We start from the raw sequence: 9834 nt of genomic DNA on the forward strand, positions 1-9834 counted from the left end.
TTAATTGTAGTGATGTGATAGTACACATTTTTAATTTATGATTTGTGTAAAATTGCTACTCAGAAGGAACTGGTTTCTAGGGTTAGGACCCGCCGCAGTGGTGTCCGGTAAGAACTTAACCGAGATGCCTTGAATCGTATGAGAGGCTCTGAAGTCTTGCTGGGAGAACTAGCTGAGTATCTTGAGGTGGTTGGAGGTGATGATAAGCTTAGGTGATCCTGGCGATAAGGTCTGAGTCGAAGAATGCTTCTGGCTTCTCCGGTGTCAAAGGCTCCTATTTATAGGGCTTGTTTGTTTATGAAGGTGACATCAGCATGATGTCATCCTGATGAGGTCACTAACTAGACATTTCCATATATGGGCCGCTCCTTTGTGTACGATGTGATATCAGCGTGATGGGTGACATCAGCATGATGTCATCCTGATGAGGTCACTAACTAGACATTTCCATATATGGGCCGTTCCTTTGTGTACGATGTGATATCACCCTGATGAAGTCAGCAGCTAGATATCTCCATATATGGAGATATCGAATGTGAGGTGAGGTGAGATACGTCAGTCATCTCCATATATGGTGATTCAACTTCAAGGCGCAATCATGTCAACTGTCAACCGCCGGTATGACGTGAGAGCAATTGAGAGCCTTCGCAACAATTTGTGTTTCAATTTGTATTGTGTTTTTGCTGTGTTTTTATGTTTTTTGCATTGTTATATGATGTTTTTATTCCTGCCTTGTGCAGCACTTTGTGACTTTGTTTTGAAAAGTGCTATATAAATAAAATTCATTATCATTATCATTACAGCAGAAAGATAATGTTCTTAAAAGCAAGCACCGACAACAAGGCTTCGACGGTTTTACGTGCCTTCTTGGGAGCTGTCCAGGAATATGGTTTGCCATGTCGTACCAGGACGGACAAAGGTATGCTATGAATTTAGTACACAATGCAAAAATGGCCATCTGGGCCTTTAGTGTTATGCCATTAGCAAAAACTTGAATATGATATCTGCGACGCCTGCTAATAAAGTATTCAATCTTAAAGGTGGAGAGAACAGGGATGTTGCACGTTACATGTTGGAGCACCCAGACAGAGGACCAGGTAGGGCTATTATTTATGTTGTCAGGCAGAAACCTTCTCCATATTTCAACTTAATTTTTTTTTGTTGTAAAAGAATGCCATACTTTATCAAATTGGAGTTAAGCTCTAAAACATTGAATATAGCAGATCTAGAAGTTCACAATGCCTCCCGATGTAAGTGTAACAGAGTTGAAAGTTAATGTTTGTCCACTATTGAGCAGTACCAGACAATATTTGTTGTATTAAAGTAATTTGTATAGTACTTTGGGTCACAGCATATCGTACTGTGTCCCTCATTCGACAGGTCACAGTTAACATCAAAACCTCCACCGGCTGTCAGTCACGTCACATCAGACTTTCCCCGACTCATATCTGGTCTCTCAATGGTTCAGAAATAAATCAGCCGGTTTAAATTGCGAGATAGCGAAAATGATGTTGGTGTTATTTCCTCTTGTTCATAGTTCTGCTGTAGAGAGTGGATGGTATGCAGTGGCCTACTCACAGACGAATACTGTATTAGTTTATTTCTCACAGATTCAACTGACAAAAGTGGTTCCTGCTCTCATAATTGCCTTCCAAGGTGTTTCGGTTACATTAGGCACTATGAGCTTGTGGATCGCCTGTTATTTTGTTACATGATCTAAGGGAAATGCTTTGGAACTATAGATGTGCTTATTGATCCCAAGAAAAGGCTCTGTGTATAGTCTTGCCTTTCAGGGCTGTACACATTTACAGTTTGTATACACATTCGTTTGATTGGCTTCAGAGGAGGAAAAAGGGAGAGAAATGTGGCAAAGGGCGTCAGGACCGGGAATTGAGCCGGCGACGCCAGCAGGCATCATAGCCTATGTGCTATCTGCCTGGACCAGTAGGCCAGCGGGCACTTAACATGAAAATCTTTCGTAAACTACAATTAATGTATTTGAGTCTATGAAAATAACCAATATAATTGAATTACTATGGCCAGATAAGTTTGTCCTTTTTTCCTTTCTTTCTACACAGAAAGAAGGAGCCACCTCACAGGAAAGAGTGTGCATAATCAGCGAATCGAACGTCTATGGAGAGATTTATGGTGCATTGTCTGCGGGAATTACTACACTGCATTCCGCCACCTGGAAGCCATCGGTGCTCTGGATCCTGATAATGACGTGGATCTTATTTGCTTACACTATGTTATGCTGTGCAGAATCAACACGCACCTTGACCTCTTTCGAGTTAGCTGGGACAATCATCCTTTGTCGTCTGAGAGGAACAAGTCTCCCGAACAGCTGTGGGTGTCCGGTCTCATGATGCATCAAGGATCTCTTGAGGTAAAGTGAGATTATGACAATAATGTTGTGCGTTGTGTAGGGCTGACCCAAACAAATTAAATATTCAAAGCTTTGTTCGCAAACACAGTATTCGGTTTTGAAAAAGATATTAGAATAATCGGCCGCGGCCGTTTTGTCCTTTGGGGGGGCCGCGTGCCTTAGTTTAGCTTGCTCCACTTCAGCGTGATAGCGTCACCTCCTTCTCGCACACGTGTTCGCAGATGAAAAGAAAAGAGCGCGCTGTCACAGATAAATCCCCAGACACCAGTGTCTGAGTAATATCACCCAATGCAACTATGCGATGCAGTCACACATTTCTGTGTCAAACCAGTGTCTGTGTAGCATCCATGCATGCTGTCGGTTGCTGTCTTCCACACTTTGAAAGGAAAACATCAGGAAACAAACATCGATCGTCTTAAAAGAGGGTTACGTTGTGGTGTTGATGATGACAGGTTTATATCGGATCTGCAAGCTCAGAACTATCGTGACCGCCTAATTGTCTGAGCCTGACTGTCAGCTTTCGGTTAATGAGTGGAACGTTAAATCAGACACACTGCAGTGCAATTATTTACTATAAAATCTACTATTACATATGCGTGTACAGTACACATAGGGACTTGGGAGTTATCTGTTATACAGTATAGGGCTCTTGAGTCACGCTGCTGCTGTTGACTGTTGCAGCCGCAATGTGTTACATTACAGACATGATGTGACTATGTTAATCCTACTGTACTGCAAAAAAAAACCTCTATATTATAGAAAACATTTGTATCATAGCCTATTCTTCTTCCTCGTATTGTTGTTTTAATGTAGTGAAAATAGGGAGCTTTATTATGAGGAAAAACAGGTGTTCCCCCCCCCCCCCAGTCGCCGTCACCGAAGCTTCGAATTTCGCTGGATTTTGGGCGAACGAGCTTCGATTTTAATAATTGCAATCGAAGGTCAGCCCTAGCGTTGTGTAACTTGGTGGATCATGTTTTTGGAATTATCACATGAATGCAATTACCAGGTATAAACCGCTTATGAACAGTATATAGACATATTTAGAGATGTTGGACAGTGTTTGCATAACACCATCGTATTGGACCAGGAATGCATGTGTAGGTGGTTTGAAGACTAAAAAAAACAAAATCTAATGTCATTACAGGAAGCTGAAGATGAACACCTCAGGATCGATTATGACGGACCACCAGCTGATGCATTCGATCCAGTCACTGTCCCTGTCCCGGAATTGACACTGAAGGCTGCGATAGAGACAAGACTGAGAGAGACGGTCGATCCGAATCAGCAAAGCTCATGTTTTGGGTGTGACTTGTACATTCAGGCTAAACAGGAAGCGCTGTCAGTTATTGGACCTTTTCGTTAGTGGGAACACACACATGGCATTTAAACAAAGACCTGGGGCAGTTCCCACAAATGATTTGTAATGTATTATTATGAACATATAGGTGTCATACAGGTGTCAACAAAGACAACGTCAAGCCTCTTTTTGGGGTTGAATGTTTTTCTTTTAAAAGCCCTCAGGGAAGAACCCAAGATGTCACTTCTGTTCACGTTAACACAGTTTCCAGGTGGTGGGGTAGATTTAAAATCGACATTGGCCTGGAGTGTCCTCAATGCGTTTTTGAGTTCCTCTTGGGGGTCTGGTAGCGCACTAGAGAGAGAAGCTGACGGCTCTGGTACAGAGAGAGGAGACACTGAGTCAGGAGACGACACTGGCTCGTCTTGGGGCTCTGGTAGCAAACTGGCTGTAGTAGGAGCAGACACGGAAACAACTGGCCGATCCGAATCAGCAGAGCTCTTGTTTTGGGTGTGACTTGTACATCCAGGCTAAACAGGAAGCGCAGTCAGTTATTGGACCTTTTCGTTAGTGGGAACACACACATGGCATTTAAACAAAGACCTGGGGCAGATTCCTCAAATGATTTGTAATTAATTATTTGTATTATTATGAACATATATTGAAAGGATAACCCCTTGAGATGTATCCACTTATTTTCTAGAGCAGGGGACTTCAACGTTTTCAGGTAAAGGACCCCTTAGCTGAGAGAACGATGAAGCAGGGACCCCCACTTCATTTTCATAGATTCCATATAGTTTAATTGTTTGACAGCATTGTCAGTTTATTTTGGATTCATATCAGTTTGTGTTTTCAAATATTTAACCACTTGAACGGTCAATACATAATAAACTTGACCTTTCACTCTTTACTTAGTCTGCTCTTTTTCCCCTTTGCACTAAACCTCTTTGCCGAAAATAGCTGATCTACAATCTTAAAACGTCTCGCAGCACGAGGCATTGTGAGTTTATAGATCTGGTATTTTTGGCTTTATCAGAATATAGATACTGTGGTTCAGATCTTCTAGCTTCTATCATGCAAAGATTTAGAGGACCCCCTAGGGGAACCAGACCGGGGAAAGGATGAGCTTTTCTTTGTAAGCTTCTCTTGACATTCTTTAAGATGATTAACTGTATGTTCTTCCTTTGTTTTAAGACATATTGGGGGAACAACCCTTACTTTGTAGAATGGCAATACACTTGAATGAGAAGCTGTGTGTTATTTATCAAGGATGTACTGATGATAAAATCTCTTTGTACCAGGACTACTATTTGTCACGAGAGTTCTCGATTCTTATGTTTTCTGACTTGTCTTCTTATTTCATCCTTTGAACTCCACATTTCCTTTTTTTATACTACACATTACATATTACGTGTTTCTGCTTTTTGCTGTTGGAAGCACACTGTATCTATAACAAGACAAGCAACATATTTGGGAAGTTAGCTATTATGAATGTAGCTATAATGCATTTATATAACACATGTAAACAGTTGTTGAAAAGGATTGCCGTTCTTTTTTTTTTCATTTTGATGGTGGCTTTCCTTATCTTGTTCGCTATGTAAAGCTCTCATATACAGAACACTTTAATTACAGATGTGACTACATATTTTATTGTGGCTACGATATCATCTCTTAAGACTGTTTCATCATGGTCTTCAAACTTATGTTAGTCAACAAGCCTGAGGGTGTAAAGAACTGTGTTAATATTCACACTTCATAGTATGACAAAGAACTGCTTATTTTAACCACTTGTGTCATGATGAACCAATAGGCTTTCCTTCCAGGACCGTGAATATGTCCTCTAAGGACTTGTGAACCTCCTCTCGTCGACCATTACCAAAATAAAGAGAATGCAATTGACGGAACAATACAAAACTAGTTATTAGTTCTCAAACTGTCATGTCAAGGACCCCCAAATTGAAATATGCATGACATACTCACCGTTTATAACCATGCCCCGCCATCATCACACTGCTCTCGATGTGTGATATTTTCTTTTACAGCAAAATGTGAGTCAGTGAGGTTGTACAGAATATAAATAAATGTAACAGACTTTGGGGCTATATGTACAAAAATGTATTTGATACATATGTGTGTGTAAATGTACTGAGGAAATTGTATGCTCAACAAACGTATGCCTGATGCTTGGTTAGAAGTCAGCCCATAGGACATGTTTGTAGGTTTCTCATCCTGGAAGGAAACACCCATGCTGCTGCTGATAGATGAGGTACAGATGTTGCCCTACAAAGCAGCCAAAGGTATGGCATCCCCATATCTTCAAAGTCTGATCCAACTCTTCAACCCCTCCCACAGATGGAAGCTGGCTGAACCAATGTATAATAACATCAGGAACAGTGCTCAACACACCACAGACTCTTCTCCCTTATGGATCGGAACTGGAGACTCATTCACAATCTTCTGTGGTAATCTAGAACACAGAAAATGTCATTTAGATAGCTAGGGGTTCTGGGACCCCTAGTAAGATCATTCTTTTAAATTAAAAACTTGAACTCTCGCATCCCTATTCTGAGGGGACCTTTAGTCAAAAACAGCAGATCTACAAGCGCTCAACGCCTTGCTGAGAGCTTGTAGATCGCCTATTTTTGGCAAATAAGTTTGGTGTAGAGGGAAAAAAAGAGCAGACCCAGTACAGAGTGAAAGGTCAAGTTGACTAAAAAACGTAATCCAACCTAGAATGACAGTGCTGACAAACAAGTCCAGATGAAATGGATACATTTATACAATAGAGATAGAGGGGGTCCCTGCTTCATCTCTCTCTCAGCTATGGGGTCCTTGGCCTGAAAACGTTGAAGACCCCTGATATAGGCGGATGCTGTTGTTGACTTGGCATCCTATAGTGCAGTATTTTTCAATGCTTTTCATCTCAAGTTCCATTCTTTTTTTCAGAAACTGGGCCAAGGAGTACTGTTTGATGAGATTTACCTTAGTATCATTAGGCATGAAACGTGTATTAGTGTATTGCTATTATTGTATTGTATTATCTTTTTATGAAATCCATAGATTTGATATAATAAATAAAGAATACACCAAACATTTGTATTTGTTATTGTATGACCTGACCCTCCATCCATTTGACCCACATTTTGGCACACTGGCACCATCTACTGGAATACATGCAATTGAAACATTCAGAACAGTGAAGTCATAAAGTAGAAGAAATTAACTATTTTGGTGAAGTTTAATGTAACTTATACAATATGGTTGGCTCGTTTTGTCTCCCTGCTCTTCTGAGACATTAAGATGTAGGCTAACAGATTGTGTCTCAGGACAAAGAACTCACAATGTCTTGTGATACCCCAGCAGGTCTAATACAGATCTAGCAAGTCTGGCCGTATTATTATGTGACATTGCCCCCCACTGTTCATATTAGAGCAGTGCAGTTTGTTTATAAAGAAAGGTGTATTGATGGATGGATGGATTAGCTATTAAAATGATTTTATTTCATCAGTATTTATTGAATAATGGTGGGGCGGGGGTTTGATAATAATCAGATTAATTTAATCACAACAGAGTAAAATATATTTAAAAGCTTAGATCTGCATTGTTAAATGCAGAAACAGAACGGGCAACAATAGTGGATGGTAATGGCATAGAATTGAATGGTTTGGTCTGTATTTGAACTGGAATGAGTTACTGCTTAAAAAGAATACAATGAAAAAAATGATATAAGAATCACAGGAGGCGTGACGCGTACCAAAGACGCGCATGGCATCGTTACAGGAGGCGTGACGCGTACCAAAGACGCGCATGGCATCGTTACAGGAGGCGTGACGCGTACCAAAGACGCGATGCGTCCAGCGCAATCGTGTGCCCTGGAGTGCCACTGGAGCACAACTAACGCATGCATGCACGCACGCATATGTAAACAAAAAGCCATGCGGCACCCGTGCGTCGCTTCGCTTTGCTGGCACGGAAAAGCCGCCATAGTGTGTGTGTGTGTGTGTGCGCGTGCGTGCGTGTGCGTGTGCGTGTGCGTGCGTGCGTGTTAAAGATCACTGGCTCTCGTCTCGGTGGTCCCACACACACACACACGCGCGCGCGCACACACACTCGCACACACACTCGCATTCACACTCACTCACTCACTCACACACACACACACACACACACACACACACACACACACACACACACACACCCCACACACACACACACACACACACACACACACACACACACACACACACACACACACACACACACAGCACAGTGTCCCATGCTTCTGAAATATGCTCCGTTGCTTTGATATCAGCCATTTTAGTCCCTCAGCAGACATTATCCATTTACTCCTTCTGCCTAAGAGGCTCTTGTACACTTGTACCGACTGAGTGTGTTCCCCCAGCACTCCAGAGAGCCATGCCTGGTACACTCATCAAACCCGGTTGTCTTTGGCAGCTGTGGACACATTATTCTACCTGGTCAAGAGAAAAGAGAAGTTATTCTACACCGGCTGTAAATTAGAACTATGGGACTATTTTTGTTGGAGTTTTGCTTCCCGGCGGAGACCATTCAGGGGCGAATACGCCTGTTTTTCTGTTGCGCGCCGGTCCACATAAATCTCCCAAAATTATAGCCCCCTTCCTTTTTTTCATGTAGCTTGAAATAAGGCTGGAAATCAATCACATAAATGAAGACTGAACGTGTCCTTGCATCGTCAGTCAATCTCCCATGCTCTCACGCATAATGCAGGCTAAAACAGGCTTCAGCTGCCGTTCCAGAGGAAGGGAAGAGCAAATGGGTTCAGTTAATAATACTCAGTCGAAGATATTTAACTCTTTATGAAGGTAGTCAGAGCAGGCTTTCGCTAAAATACTGCATGTTAGCATTACTAGCATTACTATTGTCTTATTTTAGCTAACCTCGTGTGTAGATGCACATAGCTTTAAGGGAATGCAGCCCATGGGCTGATGATGAGTGTGACTCAGGTGTGAGTGAACTGTTATGTGACCTCGGCCTGTTAATCCCGTTCTGATGAGGTGATGACTCATGCCATGTCGTGTCCAGTCACATCTCTGTCTCTGTGCCCATGGGGACAGCATGACGGCCTACAGGGAAGGTGGGACTCCATCAATAGAGTGGACCACTAGGGCTCGAGCGCTTGTGGCACCGAGTCAAATCTTGTTGTTTCGTTCCCAGCCGTAAACTGCCAACTGGAAGGAGGCTGGTACTCTGCCAAAGTGCTTCCGAGCAAGGCACCCCCCGGGGTGGTGTATATTATGTGTATCTTGGAGGGAAAGGCAAAATGACCAATTTCAATTACCATGTGTTAGTTGACAATAAAGTGATCTTGTGCTCCCCGGCTATGCTGATGTAACAAGGGTGCAACAGTGGACTTGGGCTTGATGACCCCTGTTGGCTTCCTCACATGAACGGCTACAGGCTGTTGTCAACTAAACTAAACTCACTGTATCTCGTCAATAAGATGGGAGTACAAGAACATTATTTTGGATGAAAAGGGGGTGAGAAACAAGAGAGTTTGTTGTAAATCTGTAATAATAATAACCCAGTCCTTGTCAACAGGGCCAACATGACAAAGCCTTTACTTTTTATTGTTGGCCATTTAAAGACCACAGCTCTGCTAAGGCACTTTTACAAGTTGCGCTTTGTCAGAAAGCTGCTGTTGAGGTAATATATCAGCCAATCTCGATATATCTCCTCTCTCTGCTCAATATATCTCCTAGATCCACTCTTTCCCCCTCATCCTCTGTCGTTTAACCCCCCCAAACTATCTCTCTGGAGCTCCTGCATATGGGATTCACATTTGGTTTTTGCAGGCCATTTTCTTGATGTGATATTATGATACATCATCTGAAGCCATTTAGTCTCTGTCACCACCTCCCATGTGAACACAAGCCGGGGAAGCCAAGGAGACACACTCCGATTCCGTCCTGGTGAGTTATTGCCTATTAATTCGACGCTATTCACTGGGAGGCGATCATTTAGAACTGTTCCAAAGTGTTACCAAAATACAAACTGTGCACACTTGGGTCTCTCTCAAGGCATCTGTTGTCGGCGGATAACTTTCCGCCCTCTCCCACTGGTGGTTGTAAATCGCCTCTGTCGAAGGTGTGTGTGTGTGTGTGTGTGT

The 9834-nt window shown here is 42.4% G+C and overlaps 1 long non-coding RNA gene across 1 annotated transcript; it reads left to right on the top strand.

Annotated features, from left to right (window-relative positions):
- Nucleotides 1-791: 791 nt before the first annotated feature.
- LOC308308284 lies at nucleotides 792-3804 on the top strand. The gene is made up of 4 exons (XR_013963268.1): nucleotides 792-919; nucleotides 1041-1097; nucleotides 2079-2386; nucleotides 3534-3804. It is a non-coding gene; the product is annotated as an uncharacterized lncRNA (long non-coding RNA).
- Nucleotides 3805-9834: the final 6030 nt, after the last annotated feature.

Source organism: Nannobrachium achirus, assembly GCF_963921795.1.
Source record: "Nannobrachium achirus genome assembly, chromosome: 22".
NCBI classification, from domain to species: Eukaryota; Metazoa; Chordata; class Actinopteri; order Myctophiformes; family Myctophidae; genus Nannobrachium; species Nannobrachium achirus.